The sequence below is a fragment of the Capsicum annuum genome, chromosome 5, assembly GCF_002878395.1.
Source record: "Capsicum annuum cultivar UCD-10X-F1 chromosome 5, UCD10Xv1.1, whole genome shotgun sequence".
NCBI classification, from domain to species: Eukaryota; Viridiplantae; Streptophyta; class Magnoliopsida; order Solanales; family Solanaceae; genus Capsicum; species Capsicum annuum.
In genome coordinates this window covers 173408395-173431872 of record NC_061115.1, presented here as the reverse complement: position 1 = coordinate 173431872, position 23478 = coordinate 173408395, and positions in this window count along the sequence as shown.

The following is a 23478-nucleotide window of genomic DNA, read 5'->3' as shown; positions in this document are numbered from 1 at the left end:
CAATACATATATTCGATTGACTATCTTCTTCGAAATACGTATTATATACATCACATACACTAGTATATTACCCCATATATAGTACAATGTATTTCAATATACTCAGATGAATTATCGATTAGTTTATTTTAAGTTATTATATATATCTTCAACAGTATATTATTACCTCGATTGATCGATCATATGATATCAACGTATTCAATATATAACTAGATACATTTAGTTAGCTTTTGGCTATGTACTATGTACATCACCATATGAGAAATACATACATATATAAAAATGTAAGCTTTGAACTATGTACATCACTACATAATATATACATATATACATACACACACATATATATACACACACACATATACTATCAACTATCATATTCTACTACATACTAGATAGATCAAATATAAAGAATATATTACTACATAATGCTATTTATTTCATATATACTCAGATGATTTATCGGTTAATTAATTTATCATACGTTATTGTAACTTCAATAGAATATTCTTACCTCGAGTGATCAATTGTATGATATCAACCTATTTAATATATAATTGGATACATTATTTAGCTTTTAACTACGTATTTTGTACATCACTACATGATACACACACACATTTTACATTATTATACTTCAATAGTGTATTATTACCTCGACCGTATGATATCAACATATTCAATATATACAAAGATAATGTTTAACGTAATTTAACGTATGTATATATATACATACATATATATATATATATATATATATATACATACATACTCGACATAAAATATATTTATTTTATATATTAAAACATAAGTAAAAATTAAAGATTATGTTTAACGTAATTTACTTATTTTATTTAATATATTTCTTAGTTTATTTTTAATTTTGTGTCTTACATATTTTAGGTTTAATTGATTTTTATTTTATTATACAAATTACCGACTACATGTGATCAGTGTAATTAATTTTATTTTTTTATAATAGCGACCACAAGTGGTTGTGTTATCAACAATGTCTATATATTTTTTAATCTAAAAGAGATCACAAGTGGTCGATTTTTGTAAATATTTTTTTTTTTTATATTTTTTAATCAGAAAACGATCACTTTTATAAAAATATTTTAAATTTGATTTTTAAAGAAAAGCGACCACAAAACATTTTTTTTCTTTTTTTTTTAATCAAATAGCGTCCACTAGTGGTTGCTATAATAAAAAAATTAATTTATTTTTATAAAGAGTGGTCGCTTTTCCAATCGTATATGCTTTATTTTATCTGAAATGCCCCACATATTAAAGATAGTAGAAAGAATATATATCGAATATGTGTTCATTTCTTTTTATATTTGTAGGACTAGATACCGAAGCGCCCGTGCTAGCATGGGCTCAGTAATGTTACTCCCTCGGTCCATCAATTGTTATTTACTATTAACTTGACACACAGTTTTAAAAATAGTAAATGATAGGGATAATGTTACTATATTATCTTTTGAATATAATAAATTTAATGCATTGAAAAATTTATTGGATAATGAATCGTATTTAATATCAACGGTAAAATAGGCAGATATGAAAAATTATCCATTGATTTTTCAAATTAAACCAATATTGCTGCACATCTATTTTTAATATAATGGACAAACAAATATGAATGGAGGGAGTAATGTCTTAGTCCAACTTATGTGACACAAACGTAATTTGGCGTTAACTCAATTTTTCTATATGTTTTTTTTTTTAAATTTAATTATTAATTCTTCTAATTTATAATGGTAATAGCCCATAAGATTCTAAGCTCAGTTCAGTTGTACTTGCATGCTTAAAGGGGTCCAAGGCATGAAAATTTCACTAAGTATTGAGGACTTAGTTATTTTCAAGACCCCAAAACTTTTTGAATTTTTATTTTGACCTTCCTAAGACCGGGACATTGTTTTTTTAGTTGAAACATGTTTAGGAGGCTAAAAATATGTCTTGGGAGAATTTTGGGATTTTTGGATGGGGTTTGGGACGCATTTGGATAGCGGAGACAGAGAGCCTCTGCGATAAGCTTGCGGCGTTTTGGTCTCTCCCCCGGTGATGGGTCTACAGTGTGTTGGTCTCTCTCCAGGAGAAAGGGGAACGACGCGTTGGTTACTCTCCTAGAGTAAGGGACGCGACGCGTTGGTGCCATATATCCAGCTTCTTAATTAAAGAGCTCAAGGGGTAATTGAGTCTTTTTTCCTCAACCCAAGTCGTCCATAACACGACTGGGGGCATTATTTTCCCATTTCTCTCAAAATTACTCATTAGAAACCCCTCTTCATTGTAATGCCCTGAGTTTTTATGTCCTAAACCTCTTATCTTTTCTTCATGAAATCAAATCTAGCCTAAAGTAATGGTTACTCATAAGTTGACTCTCTTGTTTCTATCTCCGCCTTATAACCATTCTCATGTCATTGCATGTATTCAAGGAATCAGTTTAGTTCATGATATTCAATTTATGTATCATGTTTCAGACTCAGTTATGCAATCATGGTCCAAGTCATGCATGTTTAGTATATGATCTCAGTTACCTTAGTACAATACTCTCAGTCTAACTAGTCTCATTCGAGGATGAATGTTCCCAAGGAGAAGATATTGGTAATACCCCATACTTATTCTAGCTCGATTCAAATCTTAGTTGCATGCTTAAGGGGCTTAAGGCTTGGAGTTTTTACTAAGTGTTGGAGGCTTAGTCATTTTCAAGACCCCTAAACTTTGAGGATTTTCATTTTTGTCTTTTCGACCTTGAGACATTAGTTTTTGAGTTAATTTATGTTTAGGGATGTAAGAAATATGTCTTGGGGGAGTTTCAGATTTTTCGAACATGGTTTGGGATGTGTTTGGATCACGAATCCAGCAAGTCACTGTGATAGGGTTGCGTCGCGATGACATTTCCTTTGGCACATGCATCGCATTGCAGTGAAGTTATTTTCGTCCAGTTCTTGATTTATAATTGAATGTATGTGTCATGATTTTTATCCTAGTGTGTGAAGTGCTTATGAGCTGAATAATGTTCATTGAAATCACTTAGAACAAAGTTGAACTAAGAGCCTTTAATTCGTCTAAAGTTTGGTATTCGATTCTATAAGGGTCAATTTAAGATTAAATTCTTAGAATTTCTTAATAATATTTCATGATCAATAATCTTCTTGAAATACTTCAATAATTTCAGTTAATGAAATCAAAATCACAATATGAATCTTATAAATCAAAACACGAGCATATGTAACCTTGATGCACTTAAAGCCTTTGAATCTCATGCTTTCTTTCATATAACTAGTAACATAATATCATGCTTAAAACTCGATTGAAAATCTTTAATCAATATTAAAATTAAACTTATGAGATACAAATCATAATAGAGAATCTTTAAGTCAAAACATATATAGATGAGAATAAGCATGCACTTTAATACTTAAATCACTTTATAAACCCATAAACTCAAAACAAAGATAGATTGGGTATGAACCCTTATTGCAAATCACATAATCTCAACTTTATAACAAGTTTTGGGCAGAAGAATGAAACAGTATCCTTGTTCATAAACCTCAGATACCTTAAGCTTTTAACTTGAAAGATAAACACCAATCTTGATGCTTTCTTGAAGGTTCTTGAACTTGGAGAACTTGAATTCTTAGTTTTCTTGGAGAGAAAGTAATGAAATTGATGTTCTTGGTAGATGATTAGGGTTTCTTTGAGAGGAGAATTGGAGAAGAAGACCAATTATGACAAAAAATATACCCCAAATCGTGTTGTGGACGATGGGGTTGAGGGGAAAAGGCATAATTGCCCCTTAGGCAATTAAATCTGCAATTGGAATATGGTTTACAAGGTCACCGTGATGCGGTCTTATTGCGATGGCTTACCGATTCTGATGAAAGTGATCATAATTTTTCATTCGGGAATCAGATTAAGGCGACATTGGTATAGTTGGAAAGCTAATTCAATTATCTACAACTTGATGGATCTTGAGCGGAAAAATTCTATGTATATTAAAAGATATACACGTTCAAAATTGACCCTTATAGAATCGAATACCAAACTTTGGATGAATCAAATGCTCTTAGCTCAACTTTGTTCTAAGTGATTCCTATGAACATTCTTCACCTCATAAGAACTTCATACACTAGGATAAAGAGCATGACACATGTATTCAATTATAAATCAAGAATTGGACGAAAACACCTTCACCGCGATGTGATGTATGTGCCAAAGGGAATGTCACCTATGTAACACCCCAACTTGGGATAAGAATTCCCACATCGGCAAAACACAGAATGGATGCAGGGTATACAAGTAAGCAAGCCTTACTCCCTAGTGACGTGTTTTAAAGCCGTGTAGGCCTGGGCCCAGAGCGGACAATATTGCTAGTGGGTGGGCTAAGGGGTTTCTCGGGCCTTGGTGGTTTGGGATGCCCGTTTCGGTCAGGGCCTCGAATTGGGTCGTGACAAGAATGATATCAGAGCCACTCCTGTGTCCAGCCCTGTCGATGTGAGCCAAAGTTCAAACTGAGTTTAGGAAAATCCCAGTAAAACGGGGGAAACTTCAGTACCGAGTCTAGGAAAATCCCATTCTGTAGGAAAAACCTCAGTGAGGACGCTGAGTCCATAAAGGGGGGGTACATGTAACACCCCAACTTGGGATAAGGATTCCAATATCAGCAAAACATAGGAGGGATACTGGTGTATAAGTAAGCAAGCCTTACTCTCTAGTGATGTATTTTAAAGCCGTGTAGGTGTGGGCCCATAGGAAAAAATATTACTAGTGGGTGGGGTAAGGGGTTTCCAGGCCTTGCTGGTTTGGGATGCCCGTTGCGGCCAGGGTCCTGGCTCAGGTTGTGACATCCATCCCAAGAACAAAATCCAAGATCCTTTACCCAAGAATCCAATAGTTCAGGTTTCCAAGTTCAAGCAATCTTCAAGAATCTTGTTATTGAGGCATGTGGGGTATTCATCAATGGGTCTCTTTCACCCATTGAGCCCCAAAAACTCTATTTAAAAATTTTAAAGTATAAAATCTTATCCTACTTTATGAAATCATTCATGAATCTCATGAAATTAATCCATGAATTTCTTACTAAATTACTTACAAGCCATGTCTACAACTGTTTCCAAGTGAATTAAGTTATTTCATGTTTTGGGTTGCAAATATCCATGTCATATTCCATTGATTTTATGTTAAATTCCCAAATTATGAATTTAGCCATGTAATCATGTTGTTTTATAATTTTTATCATATTTATATGTTTAAGTTCATGCTTCTCACTTATTTGGTGAAATATTTATGTTTTGGATCTTTGAACCAAGATTCTATATTACAGTTCTAAGCTTTGGTATCGTATTTTTATGATCATTGAGTGTTGGCGGATTATGAACATCCGATACTTGTATGTTTTACATGATTTTAAACTTTCAAGTAATAAGTTAGTTAAGCCATGAATCTTCTTAATATACTCAGTTATTTATGATCACGATGAGTACCATGAGAAATAATGTTCAGTTGAATTTAGTTCAGTTTAGTACCAGTATCAGTTTAGTTGTGAGTAGGATTAGAACCGAGCGAACCTAGGGACGGGGGATCACCTGCCAGTAGAGGGTGTGACCTTTAGTAGCAGTACCTGAGTCCCAGAACTATGAATCCAACATTGGTTCAAGATGTCTTCCTGCTAGTTGAGGGTTGATACATATCTCATGAGAGCACCTGTCAGTAGAGGCTCTATTCCTTTGGGACACCAGTTTAGTGGATCCACATAGGCAATGTTAGTACCCGTGGCATGGTACTGACACCCTTCTAAATGGGGTTACAGGTTGGACCCCGATTAGATCAGATTGGGGCATGTCGGTTACATAATGCCTCCCATAATTTCAGTAAGTATTTAGCGTAGCTCAGTTCAGGTTTGCTTAACTAACTGAATAGATTTCAGTTACTCAATTATACAAAATTCAGTCTTTCAAAATACAGATTATCTTAAAAACATATTTATGCTTGGTCTTTCATTCTCAGATATTACATGTTCATGTATTCATGCTTAGTTATCTCATACATTTCAGTCAGTCTTTATGTCACATACCAGTACATTCAAAGTACTGATTGCATACTTTTCCTTTGTGCTATGTTGTATTATAACATAGGTTCGGACGCTCAGTTTCCCAATCGGTCTTATCTCAGTGTTACCCAATAGCAGTAGTGGTAAGTCTTCTTTATGTCTTCATCGAGGACATGATGTGCTTTTACAGTTATTTTAGTATTCCTTTATGTTTGATGTGTGATCCTACGCTAACACATTTGAGGCTTTTAACTCTAAATAATTTTAAGGTCTTGAGCAACTTTAGTTGTTTTTGATTAGTTTACTTTGATTTTTGCAGTAAATGTTTAAATGTAGGAAAACTAAAAATAATGAAAGCAAAAAGGCTGAAAAGTGAAGCAAAATAAACGACAAGTGTGGCTGACGGCGTTCATGATAAATCCTCAGCCTAGTGATAAGCTGTCTAGGATACTGTCAGCCTTAAACAGAGAATAGGAGTTAAAGACATTTTTGTGATGACGTTCGTGGTAAGCCATCAGGTTGGTGATAAGGCATCAACGTCGTCGTTAGCCTTAGGCAGCAAGAGAAAAAATTGCAAAGGGGCTGACGATATCAGTGATAAGCCGTCAGGTAGGTGATAAGGCGTCAACGTCGTCGTCAACCTTAGACAGCAGAAGACAAAAGTGCAGAGGAGCTGACGACATTCGTGATAAGCCGTCAGACTCTTGATAAGCTGTCACGGATGCCGTCGTCTATTCCGAGAAAAAGCTGTAACTTTAATTTTATTTCCTTATTTAGGTTGAACTATTTAAAGCTTTGTTTTAGGGTTTTCTAGAGGAATTATTCATTCATCATCATCATTATTCTAAACAGAGTTCGATACTTTGAGTCTTGGAGAATATTTTCCGATATTTCTCTCTCTATCTTTTTCGATTCGAATAATACATCTATTTTAGGGATTTTTCTTTGTGATCTAATCTACGATTCACTAATTATTATTCATCTCTGTAAGTTAATCTTCTCAATTATCTGTTTCGTTCTTTGCATCATGAGTGGCTAAACTCCATTAACCTGAATTATGGGATCTAGGGTTAGGTCATGATGATATGCTAAACACTCAAGATTTAATAGGTGTTAGGATTTCTTGATAATTTTTAGATTTTAATTAACGTCTGTTGGTTGCAAATAGTAGACACATCTACTTTGATTTTCTTGAGAAAGAAATCATATACAGTAGGAAGTGAATTATCAACAGGGACTCGAAAATACTTCGTTTAATAATCAGTGCTGTAACAAGGTTGATTAACCTGAGGTAAAATCTGGACAGTGAACAAAAATTCCCTAAGTCTGAGAGGATTAGAAAATTAGATGCTTAAATAGATCGAGAGACATTTGAGCATATCATTAATAAAGATAGCTTGTTATCCTAACCACTATGAGAATCTTGAATCACCTTTAGCATCTGTCATGTATCGTAAGCGCTAGTGAACATAATTCTAGTTATTTTATAAAATCTTGGTTACAAACATCGAAATTAAAGTGACAAACTATCATTTGTGAAACTTAAACCCCCATTTCAGGAAACGTTAAACTATGAGTGAATTAAATCACAAACGACTTAAGTTCACACCATATTCCCTGTGGATTCGACCCCAACCTAGGTAGGTTTTATATTGACAACAATCACTTACACCCATTCAAGAGTGTAGTTTGAGCATTATAAAAAATGGTGCCATTGCTGGGGAATACGGTTGTAAACTGAAAGTTGTGTGCACTAATTGACTGTTAGTTAGGTTTCCTAGATTTATGTTTATTTGTTGTTTATGCCAAAAACAAGAAGTTTTGGAGAACCGCTATTGCCAATTGATACGGAACCTCAACTGATTAGGAGAATGACAGAACAGCAAGAGGCTGACAGACTGGCAGCCTTGGCCAGGGATCAAGTAAACATATAGAACTAGGGTCAACAAGTACGTCACACGAACTATAATGATGAAGACTTGGGTGATGAGGAATTACTGAATCCTCAAAACCTAAGGTGAGCTGAGCAAATTACTGCACCAGTGCAGCAAAATTTCAACAGAAATCATCCAGTCAGAGGAAGGTATGGTCAACAGCCTATCCATTATGAGGTTGATGATGATGAAAAAGGAATGGACAGAGCAGGTACAACGGGTGCTATCTTTGCTCCACCGTTGGCACCTGGTGCAAAATTCAGCATGACAAGTACTATGATTCAACTCCTAAATCTGAAGAGGTTGTTTGGAGGCTTGTCTGGTGATGATCCGAACATGCACTTGGTGAACTTTATCACCATTTGCAAATTTTTTATAATCCAGGAGTGAGTCAGAATGTGATCCGGTTAAGATTATTTCCATTGTCTTTGTCTGGGGAGGCAACAATATGGTTAAATGAGCTGGAGCCTAATTCTATAACCAACTGGATACAGTTGAAAGAGGCGTTCCTAGAACGGTTCTTTCCACCCCCAGAAGGGTACAATTGAGGGACAAAATCAGTAACTTCAGGCAGCTCCTGACTGAAGCATTGCATGAATCATGGGAGAGATTTAAGAAGAAGATGGCACAATGTTCAAACAACAACATGACAGAATTGCACTTGATGGAGTCTTTGTACAGAGCTTTTAACTCTGTGACAAAGACAATTGTAGATAATGCTGCAGGTGGTTCGTTTATTGACCTTTTGTTTCAAGATGCTTCAGACATGCTGAATAGAATGACCAAATAGAGTCAGGCTTGGCATACCATGGATTCTGTAGTAGCTAGCCCGACTGTTTTTGGTGGTATGACTATGGAGTAACACAGAAGAGATGAGGAGTGAGACCAAGACATAACCCACTTACAAACTCAGATGGATTTACTGACCAAGCACTTGCTGTCAGACTAGAATGAAAGGTTAAGGCTGTAGAATCTCAGTGCACTATTGCTATTGATACATATGAGGAGGCAAATTATGTTAATAATCAGGGGGGTTTCTGAGGCAATAGCCAAGGGAATCAAGGTCGAAATTTTATGACAAGCCTGATTATAAAGATAGGGATCAAGGAAACTAGAGAAGCAATAATGATCGGAGTGGTTTGTATGTTCCTCCTGAAAGTCGGGATGTTGCACCAACTAGATCTGGCAAGATGTCCATAGAGGACATGATGGAAAAATTATTGAAGGGAGTTGAGGCTACAAACTCGAGAGTAACCACTATGGAGAGTGAATTCTCTACCCTGAGTCAGTTGGTTGGTTCACACTCCACTTCTATCAAGCAGTTGGAGCAGCAGATGAGCCAACTTTCCATAACACTAAACCAAAGAAGAAATGGTAATTTACCTAATGATATGGTTCAAAATCTACAGAATGATGGCTTATGTATGGCGATTACCACTAGGAGTGGTAAGATCTTACCTGGCCCTTCTGTGGGAAAATCTGTAGATAGTGAGGTGGTTGTTGATAAATCCAAAGAAAGCAAACTAGTGGAGTCTAAGAAGATGGATAGTTCTGTTGATACTTCAGAGAAAGAAAAAAAGAAGAAAGAGGAAGTGGTGTTGAAATCTATCCCAAGAACACCATCTCTCTTTCCTAAATGATTGAAGAAAAAGGCTGATGATGCAAAATTCAACAAATTCATGGCCATGCTCAAGCAATTAAAAATTATTGTGCCTTTGGTTGAGGCACTTGAGCAAATGCCAGGATATGTGAAGTTCATGAAAGACCTTGTAACTAAGAAATAAAAGGTTAGCCATGAGCCGGACGATAATCTTCTCCATTGTGGTGCTATCTCTACAAGGTCTTTAGTGTAGAAAAAGGCCGATCTGGGAGCGTTTCCCATCCCGTGTACTATTGGCTCCCTGAAGTTCACAAAAGCACTATGCGATCTGGGAGCCAGTATAAATTTAATGCCACTAGCTGTGTACAAGAAATTGGGTTTGGGGATCCTACCCCAACAAATATGTGGTTGGTAATGATAGATAGATCTATGAAGCGGCCTATGGGCATACTGCATGATGTTTTGGTAAAGGTAGCCGATTTTGTTCTACCTGCTGATTTTGTTGTCCTAGATTGCGAAGTGGATTTTGATTGGGTAATCCATTACTTGTAACTGGGAGAGTGCTAGTAGACATGGAGTTAAACGAGCTAAAGTTTAGGTTCAATAACAAAGAAGCACGCTTTAAAATACACTCATCCATGACTCAGGAACATGAGATGAGTGTTTTATCAATCGTTGACTTCTTCTATGATGATGGTAAAGGGGTATCAACAGGTTGTCTTGGCGAAGTCTGAGTAGTCAAGACAACCAAGTCGTGCTGCGACAGTAAATCAGGCGCTATTGGGAGGCAACCCAAAGTTTTTATGTTTAATAAAGTGTTTTTACTTTTATAATTAGGATTTAGTACAGAGAAGATCAAAAATGAGGAGGTCAGCTGAAAGGCCATGACGATATCTCTGATAAGCTATCACAACTGTGATAAGCTATCAAAAATGTCGTCAGATAAGCTAAACTTGAGGCAACATCTGCTTAGGGGTGACGACATTTGTGATAGGTTGTCACACTTGTGATAAGCCATCACAAGTCATAGTCATCCCAAAGCCTTAAAAGCTAAATTCTGGGCCCAGTTTAAATCAAATTTGACCCTGCCCAGCACAGGAACCTTTTTAAATTTCTGCAAGTTTTAATTTTTTTCCTTTAGTTTATTTATTTACTTAGTTTATTTCCTACTTTTTGCAAAACACTTCAAGAAAACAAGTTCCCTTGTGCGTGGGTTTGCAATTCCCAATCAATAGATTCTTCGTACTTTCTACTTCCTCTGGTGTGTGTAATCAGATTAAGGGCCCCCATCAGGTACACTTTAACTTTAACTCTTCTTTTCTTATGGTAAGTGACTGGTAGATGACAACCCAAGTCCCCAAGATTCTTGAACCAAGTTCAACTTGGAAAGAAGCTAAAATAACACCTAGGGTCTGCTGTGCAGGCCCAGCGTTTAAAAAGACAGCTCACACTAAGAATTCAAGTGGATTTTAAGAAATAATGGGGACCAAAATTTAAGTTAAAATCAAAAGTGGGTTATGATAAGAGCTGACGACATTCGTGATAGGATATCACAATTGTGACGGCTTATCAGGAATGTCGTCAAAGGCTGACAAGAATAAAGTAGTTTCTGTTTAGAGTTGACGATATTCGTGATAGGCTATCACAATTGTGACAGCTTATCAGGAATGTCATCAAAAGTTGTTAAAATTTTGAAGGTACTTTCTAAGGTTGACGACTATTGTGATAAGATATCACAGTCGTGATGGCTTATCAAGAGTTGTCGTCACACCTGGAACGTGAAGCATTAATAAGCTAGAATGATTAATGTGTTTGTGTTTGTTCTCTTGTGGACTAACCAATGGTTTTTCTACTGCTACAGGAACCTTAAAATGGCACCAAAAAGAAAGATCCCTAAAGCACCAAACAAAGCGACCAAAGAGAGTGTACGTCATAAGCTTATCGATGAGGAATTTGATTACGAGGAGGAGGAACCCCTATTCAGGAAGCAAAAGGACAAGCAAAGTTCGAAGAAACCTTTGCCACCTCCACCTATTGAAGTGGAGGATAGTGATGATACTGAGACTACAACACCACCAGAAAGTACAGCTTCTAAACATACTGCCTCTGAGAAAGAGGGTTCTAAACAGCATGAGTCTGACCATGCTGAATTTGAAGAAGAGGAACAGGAAGGGTCTGAGAAGTCTGAGTCTGAGGAAACATCATCTGAATCCGCGTCCTCTGAACAACAAGATGATGAAGAGTCTCCATCTCAGGGAACATTTATCAAATGTAAGAAACCCAAAGTTCGAGATAATTCTTGGTGGCAAATTCCAGGGCAAAGAGCATCTTCACTGCTGGGCTCTGCAGAACTGATAGAAGGAGTGCTAAGAGGCCAATTCAGGAAGAAAAGATGATTATCACCAGAGGGTTGAGCAGGTACCCTGAAGTAGAACAGAAGTTCCAAGAGTATGGCTTGGGATGGACCACAAAAGGGGAGTTTCAGTTTGCCCTGCACAGGTTCGGGAGTTCTACACGAACTACCAGGCTCAGTTGGAAAACATATGTTGGATAGGTAAAAGAGTAGCAGACCGGCCCCTGTTGGATAGAGTCAGGTAAGGGGCGTAAGGGTTGATGTCTCAATTAGAACCATCAAATGGTTCTTGTATGGTCCCAACTTCACCCCTTAGGCCACCGCACCATCAGTATATGCTTGGATTAGGAATCGGGAGAAATAACATCCGTGGTTGGCCAACATCATAGCTGAAGGAGAACCAGCATGGGTAACAAATCCAAATAAAAGTATGATGTTGGGCGTATTTATATGTCTAAGCACCATAACTTACCCATGTTTCAGCTAAGATTTGAGAATAAAATACATAAGTCTTGCACTTTTAGTTAAGTGAGCTGATCTATGTGGTTAGCATGCTTTTTAGGTACTAATTCGAAAGATTTCAGCACTTTGGGGACCTGTGGACAGCAAAGGAAAACTTCACATAAAAAGGAAAGCAGCTTTTGGACTGAATGTGTTGTATGGGAACTTTTTCCCAGGCAAACTGAATATTTTTAAATAGTTAAGGATGCAGTAGCAATTTATTAGAGAAGGATGTTATTAAAAGCCTTATGGCTGAATTTTTTAAAAAAATTCAATTATTCAGGTTTTGAAAACAAGAACGGACGGCTTAGCTTGGACACGAAGAGGGAGAAACGTGTTTCTCTCTTAATTTCGCTAGTCATCTTCGTCACCAAGATCATTCTAAGTTTTGGTATGATGAATATTTCTATGTTGATTTATGTTTTATTCATGAGTAGCTAAGCTTGCTTGTTAGGGTTATGGAAACCTTGTAATATACTCTCTATTGCTATGGGTTTTGAGATTTTATGATGTGTCACGCCACTTATATCATTACTCTCTTCATTTTGATTGAATTCTCGTGGTTGCAAACATAGGGAATACACCATTATAGCAATAACTTGTTCGATAGAAAAGTTACTGTTTGGAAAAGAGAGTGTGACGAGAAATTAGGGTCTCCAACCTCTAATTTACACGTTAATGCCCTTGCAGGATTAACTTCTTGGAGAGTTCGTACAATTTGTTGTACACTTTAGATTCAAAAGAATTAAGGTGAATAAATCCTTGATGGTTGAAAGACATTTGGATTTAGAATTAGAATACGTCTCTCTATAAGTGCATGCATGCATAAAATCTGTATTACTCATAGTTAATAGAGAAGTAAAAGCTACAAGGTGGACATAACCCTAACTTTTCATTCTTTGTGATCAAAATATCATTACACATATCATCTCATTGTTACACTGATAATATTATTGTGCACTTAAACCAAAACCCCCCTTATCTTGGAACCTTCGATCAACAGTCTAATAATAATCGCAATACTTAGTGACCATAGTATTCCCTGTGGGATTCGACACCCAACCTAGTTGGGTTCTATATTTGACAGTGACCGCTTACACTTTCTAACGAGAGTTGTAATTTGGGCGTGTCAAATTTTGGCGCCGTTGCCGGGGAATACGGTTGTCAACTAAGTTTGTGGTAGTTATAGACCCTTTGGTCAAAGATTCTCAAATTTTACTTTTTGTTTGTTGTTTTTGTTTTGTTCAGGTTTGGTGTAGTGCATGCCAAAAACACGAAGATATGGTTAGCCATTATTACCTATAAATCCTGAACCACAGCTCATTGGCAGAATGGATGCACAACGAGACATTGAAAGGATGGCCACTCAATAGGAGCAGGCTAGATTAGCTGCATTGGCAGCTGCGCAAGTAAATCAACAAAAATGCTGATAACCCAGGTCGGGTACCAAATCTTGATGATGAGGACCTGGGTGATGATGAGTTATTAAATCTAAGGCGTGCAGATGATGTGGTTGCACCAGTGAACAGGAATGTCAACAGAAATCGTCAAGCTAGAATGAGACCTGAATGCTGAGCTGTGCAGGTTGTGTTTGATGATGATGATGATGACTTGGATGGAGCTGGTGCCACAGGGGCTATTATTCCTCCGCCCTTAGCACCCGGAGCCAAGTTCCATATCACTAGCACTATGATCCAGCTATTGCAACTCAAAGGGTTATTTGGTGGACTTGTAGGCGACGACCCGAATATGCATCGAATTAATTTTATCTCAACATGCAAATCGTTTAACAATCTAGGGGTTGGACAAAATGCGATCCGGCTACGCTTATTTCCATTGTCTCTATCTGGAGAGGCAACTCTATGGTTAAACGGGCTAACTCCTGATTCTATTACTAATTGGAGGCAACTAAAGGAAGCTTTCCTAGAAAGATTCTTTCCGCCATCCAAGAGAGCATAATTAAGAGATGAGATAAGCAATTTCAGACAGCTTCCAACTGAACCTCTCCACGAGACATGGGAGAGGTTCAAGAAGAAGCTTATGCGATGCCTAAATCATCAGATGACCAATGTCTACTTGATGGAAATATTCTATAGGGCTTTGAACTCAGTGACCAAGCTAGTGGTAGATAATGCTACGGGTGGGTCATTCATAGACCTTACTTTTATTGAGGCATGTGATATGCTTGATCATATGACAAAGCAGAGTAGAGCTTGGCATACTAGGGATTCTGAGGTAGCAAGCTCTACTGTATCCATTGGCATGACGATAGAACAAAGATAAAGAGAAGAGGAACGTGACCAGGATATGGCTCACATGAAAATGTAGATGGACTTTCTTACCAAGCATTTATTATCAGGGAAAACAGAAAAGGTCAAGGCGGTTGTATCACAGGGAAGAGATGACTCCGATTCTGAGGAGGAAGCAAATTACTTGAATAATCAGGGGGGTTTTCGAGGTAATGCCCAAGGAAACCAAGGTCGGAACTATTATGAAAAATTTGGATACAAGGACCGAGACTAAGGGAATTGGAAGAATAAGAATGACAGGAGCGGTTTGTACGTCCCTCCTAGAAATCGTGAAGCTGCTGCACCTAGCTTTGGGAAAATGTCCATGGAGGACATGATGGCTAAGCTGTTGAAAGGAGTGGAGGCAACCAACACGGGAGTAACTGAGGTAAAAAATGATTTGTCCTCAATAAATCAATTGGTTGACTCGCATTCCACTTCAATAAAACAGCTGGAACAATAAATTAGTCAACTATCAGTGGCATTTAATCAAAGAAAAGCTGGCACTTTACTGAGTAACGCTGTCCAAAATCCAAGAAATGATGGATCATGTTTGGCTATTACAACCAGGAGTGGTAAAGTGTTGGAAAATCCATCCAAGGACAAGCCTGTGGTTGATAATATAGAAGAGAATGTTATTGAAGCAAATTGTGATAATTCTATAGAAGTTGAAAATTAGGATGAGATCGTTCACGATACTACACCTAGATGTCAGCAGTCTAAAAAGCTTGATAATGAGAAGCACAATAAAATGAAGTGGTGGAGAAAACTCTTCCAAATCCACCACCACTTTTTCCTCAGAGACTGAAAAAAAAGGCTGATAACACCAAGTTCAGTAAATTCATGACCATGCTAAAGCAGCTGACTATAAATGTGCCTTTGGTGGAGGCACTGGAGAAAATGCCAGGGTACGCCAAATTCATGAAGGACCTTTTGACAAAGAAAAGGGCAGCGAGCTATGAACTGGCGGATAGTTTTCATCATTGCAGTGCCATTGCCATGAGGTCTTTGGTACAGAAGAAGGCAGATCCGGGTGCTTTCACTATTCCTTGCACGGTTGGATCTTTAGACTTTGCTAAGGCTTTATGTGATATAGGGGCTAGCATTAATTTGATGCCACTAGCCATCTATAGACAGTTGGGGTTGGGCGATCCTACACCAACCAACATGCAGCTTGTAATGGTAGATAGGTCGGTAAAACGACCTGTTGGTATCTTGTATGATGTATTAGTGAAGGCTTCTTCCTTTATTTTTCCTGCAGACTTTGTTATTTTGGATTGCGAGGTTGATTTTGAGGTGCCCATAATCTTGGGTCGACCTTTCCTCACAACAGGAAGTGTGCTTATTGATTTACGAGTAAATGAGCTTCTATTTTGAATGAATGATGAAGTGGTGCATTTTGATGTATGCAAATCAATGAAGCAGCCCAAAGATATGAATGTGTTCTCTATAGTTGATGTTTATTATGAGGATGAGAAGGAATTATCTTTAGAGAAGCAGCTTACTATTGAGCCATTGGCTATTGTACTTTTGAACTTTGAGCGTGAGGATGTTGAAGAGCACGAAAAAGCTATCTGTACTTTGACAGGAATGGGGTCATATTCATATGCCCTCAAGAAGCTGGACCTTGACTTTAAGAATCGACCTTCACCACCGACGAAGCCATCCATTGAAGAGCCACCTGTGCTAGAATTGAAAGAGCTACCCAGTTATCTAAGGTATGCATTCTTGGGTAGTGGAAATACACTGCCGATTATTGTTGCTGCTGATTTAAGTGAACAACAAGTAGAGGCTCTCATCTCTGTTCTGAAGAGGTACAAGAGAGCTATTGGTTGGACTATTGCTGATATAATTGGTATCCCTTCTGGCATATGTATGCACAAGATTCAGCTAGAAGAAGATTGCGTACCCACTATTGAGCATCAGCGTCGTCTAAATCCACCTATGCAAGAGGTGGTAAAGAAAGAAATCATAAAGTGGTTAGATGCAGGGGTGGTGTATCCAATCTCAGATAGTAAATGGGTGAGTCCTGTACAATGTGTGCCCAAGAAAGGGGGCATAACAGTAGTAGCAAACGAGAAAAATGAGCTAATTCCACTCAGGCCTGTCACAGGGTGGAGGGTGTGCATGGATTACCGGAAGCTAAATTCGTGGACGTTAAAGGACCACTTCCCAATGCCATTCATGGATCAAATGTTTGATCGATTGTCAGTAAAGGGATGGTTCTATTTCTTGGATGGTTATTCTGGATATAATCAGATTTGCATTAGTCCTGAAGATCAGGAGAAGACCACTTTTACATGCCCATATGGTACTTTTGCATTCAAACGAATGCCATTTGGGTTATGTAATGCACCTGCCACTTTTCAGTGGTGTATGATGTCTATTTTCTTTGATATGGTTGAAGAAACCTTGGAGGTATTTATGGATGACTTTTTGGTTGTAGGTAAGTCATTTGAATCATGCTTGGCAAATCTGAGTATGACTTTGCAGAGATGTGTTGAATTTAATCTGGTCCTAAATTCGGAGAAGTGCCATTTTATGGTTAAGGAAGGTATTATTCTCGAGCATAAAGTCTCTAAAAAGGGAATTGAAGTTGATCGAGCCAAGATTGAAGTTATCGAGAGACTACCACCTCTAATTTCTGTGAAGGGGGTTCATAGTTTTCTCGGTCATGCTGGTTTTTATCGGAGGTTTATTAAAGACTTCTCCAAAATTGCAAACCCATTATGCAAACTTTTGGAGAAGGAAGCAAAGTTTCACTTTGGTGCAGATTACTTGAAGGCATTTGAATGCCTCAAGGGGAAGCTAGTTGAAGCCCCTATTATTGTAGCACCTGATTGGTCTCTACCTTTTGAAGTTATGTGCGATGTAAGTGGTGTAGCCTTGGGTGCTGTACTTGGTCAGAAAAGAGAAAAACTATTTCATCCAATCTACTACGTGAGCAAGGCCTTAAATGGAGAACAGAAGAACTATACCATCACTGAGCAAGAGCTTTTAGCAGTTGTTTATGCTTTCGAAAAGTTCCGTTCTTACTTGTTGGGAACCAAGGTAGTGGTTTATACAGATCATGCGGCTCTAAGATATCTAATGGCAAAGAAGGATGCTAAGCCAAGGCTAATTAGGTGGGTGTTACTGCTTCAAAAATTTGATTTCGAGGTAAAGGATAGAAAAGGTTGTGAAAACCAAGTAGCTGATCATCTATCTAGACTTGAGAGTGAGCACACAGTGCAGAACGACCTTGATATTGATCATGCATTCCCCGACGAAGAGATTCTAGCAACTATGGTGGAAAACTTACCGTGGTATGTAGATTATGCCAACTACGTGGTGAGCGAAGTGATTCCTGAGCATCTCTCCTTTCATCAAAAGAAAAAGTTCATGCATGATGTGAAACATTACTTCTGGGATGAGCCTTATCTTTTTCGATGATGTGCTGATGGTATTATTAGGCGGTGCATCCCAGATGTAGAGGTGCCTAGCATACTGGAATCAAGCCATGCTTCCCAAGTTGGAGGTCACCATGCAGTTGATCGGACGGCCAAGAAAGTACGGCAAAGTGGCTACTATTGGCCTTTATTATTCAAGGATGCCTACAATTTTGTAAAAAGATGTGATCAGTGTCAGCGGAAAGGTTCTATTTCAAAGCACCATGAGATGCCTATGTCCAAAATACTTGAAGTAGAGTTATTCAATGTCTGGGGTATTGATTTCATAGGCCCATTTGTGAGCTCATTTGGGATGAAATATATCTTAGTTGCTGTGGATTATGTATCCAAATGGGTCGAAGCAGTCGTGCTAGCTGATAATGAAGGTAAGAGTGTTGTGGCATTATTAAAGAGAAATATCTTCTCTCGTTTTGGGATACCTCGTACCATTATAAGCGATGGAGGATCACATTTCTGCAACAAGCTATTCAGAGCCGTATTGGCAAAGTATGGGGTTAAGCAACATAAGGTAGCTACACCGTACCACCCACAAACTAGTGGGTAGGTGGAGGTTTCAAATCAAGAAATCAAGCTGATCCTTGCTAAGATTGTGAATGCCAGCAGGAAAGATTAGTCCAGAAAACTGGACGATGCCTTATGGGCATATAGGACCGTGTTTAAGACACCAATTGGCATGTCACTATACCAACTAGTTTATGGGAAGGCTTGTCACTTGCCAATTGAGCTAGAACATAAAGCAATGTGGGCACTGAAGCAGCTTAACCTGAACTGGGATGATGCTATAGATATGAGATTGGGACAGCTGAAAGAGATGGATGAATTCCGTCTAAATGCATATGAAAGAGCAGATCTTTACGAGGAAAGGATGAAAAAGTACCATGATCGGAGAATTATCTAACAAAACTTTCAGAAAGGTGATTTGGTACTTTTTTTCAACTCCAGACTGAAGCTGTTTCCAGGTAAGTTGAAGTCTAAATGGTCTGGTCCATTCAAAATCAGCCAAGTTTACTCATCTGGAGTAGTGGAGTTAGAAAACAATGATGGTGGTGTCTTTAAGGTGAATAGCCAAAGAGTGAAGCTATATATCGGTCCAACCGACTCGACAAAATATATAGCCACCATATATCTCAATGAAGTCTGAGTAATCGAGATAACTATGCCATGCCGCGACAATAAATCAAGCGCTACATGGGAGGCAACCCATCATTTTACTAGGATTTTGTTTTTGATAAATAAAAATTCAAAAAGAAGAGTCGAGCCACCACCAAAACTAAGGCGCTTGGTGGGAGGCAACCCATCCTTCTAATTATTTTTGTTATTTTTGATTAAGTGTAGGTGCATGAAGTACAAAGGAGGAGATTAGACCCAATTTTGATTTGGAAGTGAGTCATGTCAATGGTGGTAAGTCTAGGAATGATGGAACAATACAGGTAAGTGGAAGTGGTCAAATGTGTAAGGTTCAAGTATGATTTGCATTAGCGTCGCGCCTCGAGTTATATAGGTTCGACCCAAAGAAAAAGTTTCGCGGTGTGACTTTATTTGTTACCCCGAGGTATGGACCTTTTTCGACCAAGAGTGCGCCGTTTTTCCAATTGCCTACGCCAACATAGGCAATGGGCTAGGCGCCGCCTATGCCAACATAGGCAATAGGTTAGGCGCCGCCTATGCCAACATAGGCAATAGATTAGGCGCCGCCTATGCCATTGCCTATGCTCACTGTCTCATATAGGCAATAGGCTAGGCGCCGCCTATGCCAACATAGGCAATAGGTTAGGTGCCGCCTATGCCAACATAGGCAATAGGTTAGGCGCCGCCTATGCCATTGCCTATGCTCACTGCCTCACATAGGCGATAGGCTAGGCGCTGCCTATGCCAACATAGGCAATAGGTTAGGCGCCGCCGACTTATGCCTAGGCGAAGCTATAGGCACCGCCTATCACCGTAAATGTTGCCTTCTAACCCATTTGTGAATGGAACAAACCCGACCCATGGCTCATCCTTTAAATATATCCTCTACACTTGAACACCACTCAATTTTTCTTAAACCTAAGCGCCGCCCAAGCACCCTTGCCCTCTCCAAGCTTTTCTCTTTTCTCATCTAATCCTGCAGGCTCACCTTCCCGATCCATCACGAGTTTATCACCAAGTAAGTTGTTCTTTCATGTTCCGTAATTGTTTCAGTGCTACGCTTATAATGGTTAACTTGATTTTGTAGTAGTGCTTGGTGATAAGAGAATGGTTAGTTTATTATGATTTTTGAAAAATACATCTCATTGAGTGAAAGGATTCTCGTAGGTAATCTTGATTTTACTCCGGCATGTATTGATTGGTATTCACTGTCATAATTTGTTATTATTATGGAGTTAAAATATTGAAGCTTAATGCATAATTTTGGGAGTTGTAAGCTTTACTATGTGAATGACTCGTTCATCGATGTAATGATCTTGGTTAACCACAAGCATAAGATTGTGTGATTGTTTCTAGGCCATAGCATGATAAGATTTCTATGTGGTAGTCTTGTTCAAAGATTGCATTGCCCCAATAAAATAAAGTCGGAAATGATAGTCAAGGTTACAAGACCATTGTGTGCTGCTTCTCTATAACAAACTGAGAAATTGTTATGTAAAGTGAAGGGTTGAAAGTGTGACTTCACTGATAATGTTGTTGGCACATACCATCTACATGTATGTCGATGAAGTCTGAGTAATCGAACATACTTACTCAATTAGTTTGTGTAAACAAATTAAGTGTGGGGTGGTGCCATCACTATTTTCTTTTTCGGTTATAGTGAATTCTACGACATGAGACTAACATGACCCTATTATGATCTCAGGTAACATGGCTCCGAAAGGACGACAGGGAAAGGAGAAAGCATCCACCTCACAAAAAGGTCAAAAATGGTCAAGAAAGGACCAGGCTGATTCCTCCTCTCATCAAGTGCCTCGACGCACTTTTAGGATCAAATGGGTTCTGGAGAAGGAAGGGAAGGAATGGTATAGAAACAATAAGGTGAAGAAATATGTACATGTGGATTTGATGCAGAAGGAAAGTTTAGCAAAGAACTGCCCTCGCATTTTGGCAAAGATTATGGCATTAAATCTTGAATTTATCTTCCGAGACATGGGCGAATGTAATCTTGATTTGACTCGAGAGTTTTATGCCAACTGGTCCCCAAGGACTATGGGAAATGAAGTAAAGATTTGGGGGCAAGTCTTGCAATTGAACGCTGATTTCTTCAACTCTTTCCTGGGAACTCCAAGTGTGGATCCATCACCACTCAAGGAGCTCTACAACAGACCTCCCTACAGAGCCATCAGAAATACGTTGTGTGGATTAAGGTCCATGACCCGGTGGACTCGTCACAAAGATAATGGTCGTCATAATACTTACCCATATGCTTGTTTGAACAGATAAGCTCGCATATGGCTAAGAATAGTCAACTCCTTCTTGATTCCTGGGACACAACACTAAGGTCACGCGTGATCGAGTCTGCTTAGTGTATGCTCTAATGACAAATATTCCCATCAACATTGGTGCAGTTATACGAATGTCGATGCAAAAAGCAAGGGTGCACAAAAGGTCCCATTTTAGTTTCAGCAATTTGTTGACTGCAATCTTAAGGAAAGAGCACATTGAGGAGGAGCCATTAGACCATAAGTTTCCACATAACCCGAAGAAGGTAGATCTCACAAAAATCAAAGATCCAAAAACTGGTCAAGGCATCAACCTTACCACTGCTGAGAGACATGCTCGAGATGAGAGTTTTTTTTGCCATCTGTATAGCATGACTCAGTTTACTATGATGAATGGGGGTTATGTGCCGACTGATGCAGAGCTTCGGCAGTTGGACTTTGACTACCCACTTAATGAGCATGCTTGGGCGATGTGTGGAGTGGGGGTAAATTTTGAGGAACCTCTAGATGATGATGTGCCGACAGACGATGATCACCGACTGCTAGACTCTGATATAAAGGACAACTCTGATGATGATTCTGACGCAAGGGGTATGACCCCGGATATAGATGAGGAGTCTGCTAACCAGGTTTTTGCTTATTTATTTACACTGAGGGTAGTGTGTTCCGTATAAGTGTGGGGTGCAGGTATATGCTTGCGGATTACCTTGTCTGCTGTATTGCGTACTACCTGCCTGCATTTATTCTATAGTTGTTTTGATTTAGTCGTAGTTAGTTAGTTGTAATTAGTCAAATTTTGCATGAAATTATTCTTATAGACGGCATGGCATTATAATAGGAGTTTGTGCTGAATCACTACTATTGAAACATTTAGGCTCTGAGTGTGACTCATTCTGTGATAATTGCTTGTGGTTTAATTCATTCATCTGTTGGGTCAAGAATTTATAATGCTCCTAATTAAGTTGATCATGCGCCATGTGTGTGTAAGGTTATTGTATATTCTTTGTTGTGACTGATGCTAGAACTTGCATGGTGTGTGTGTGAAGCGAAATAAAGATTGTGAGTTTAGGAGATGATTTAGACATTTCTTTGGCAGCCCTGATTTTGTTTATCTTCTTTTTACCTACCTTTGTACATTTTCCTAGTGAACACCCTTTGAGCCTTTAGCTATTTTCTTTGGCAACCTCATATGTAGCCTAATCCATTTTTTTGAAAAGACTATAATTTGATCCAAAAGCTCCTAAGCGCTTTAAATTGTAGAATCAAGTTGAGTAAAGAGTGTGGCAAAATAAGAGGAAAATGGTAAAAGTGATGCCCCAAAGTTTAGTTATTGGTATATGAAAATATTGTGATCGAGGTTGGCTATCATAGGGATGCTTAGTAAAAAAATAATAAATAAAAAAAAAGAAAGAAGAGAAAAATAAAAGAAAAGAGAGTTGTATATTCCCATCATTATGTTTCTGATTGAGTAACAAAATGGGTGAAAGGGGGTTGGTAGATGAAAGGAAGGTAGAGTGGTTGTTAAAAGTTAGTGTAAATGGCATAATGTAGTGTATTAAAGTTCTTAGAGAACATAGTCACCATTTCTGGCCAAAATAGTCCTACCTGTCCCTTTAGCCTACATTACAACCCGTAAAGACTTATTTGATCCTAACCTTAGCATTCTGATATTAGTGGAGCATTACACTAAGGGAAAGCATATGGTCATCAGTTGTAATCTAAGAATTCTTTGTGAGAGTGAGAGCAAGAAAGTTCTTATACCCATATTTCTGAAAAATGCAAAACTATGAGTGATTATGGGTAACATTTTGTGTGAGCGCACATGGTTGATGATTGTTGGGTAGTTTTATATGATTTTCTTTGGCTTAACTTGTGTATACGA